We start from the raw sequence: 410 nt of genomic DNA, 5'->3' as shown, positions 1-410 counted from the left end.
CAGGCTGCCTGTCTTAGCCCATCAAACCCAGCGTGTGTGTGCCTGAATCTCCCCGAGCAGAGGCCGCGACGTCACAACAGGGCCCGTCCAATGGAGTGGGACTTCTCTCCACGCCCCTAGACTGAATCACGTGAAGACCCAAGACACACACACGCCAGACCGACAGGCGCAAGGACCGACAGACCAGCCGGCGCAGAGGACCGACAGATCTGCTCTAGCGGTCGGACGGGGCCAGCGCTGGACCAATAAAGCGGAGAAGCATGGGTTGTGCTGTACATGAAGGCGGGGACCTGGCGCACTGCCAACCCCGCGTACGAACACTCCGACTTTGGCTTCGGGAAATGTGTGCGATAACCCTGTTCTTATTTCAGGGATATGTACTCACGTTTATCACTTGTGTGCGTGCGTTC

The sequence above is a fragment of the Penaeus monodon genome, chromosome 31, assembly GCF_015228065.2.
Source record: "Penaeus monodon isolate SGIC_2016 chromosome 31, NSTDA_Pmon_1, whole genome shotgun sequence".
NCBI lineage: Eukaryota > Metazoa > Arthropoda > Malacostraca > Decapoda > Penaeidae > Penaeus > Penaeus monodon.
Note: the sequence above shows the minus strand (reverse complement) of the source record.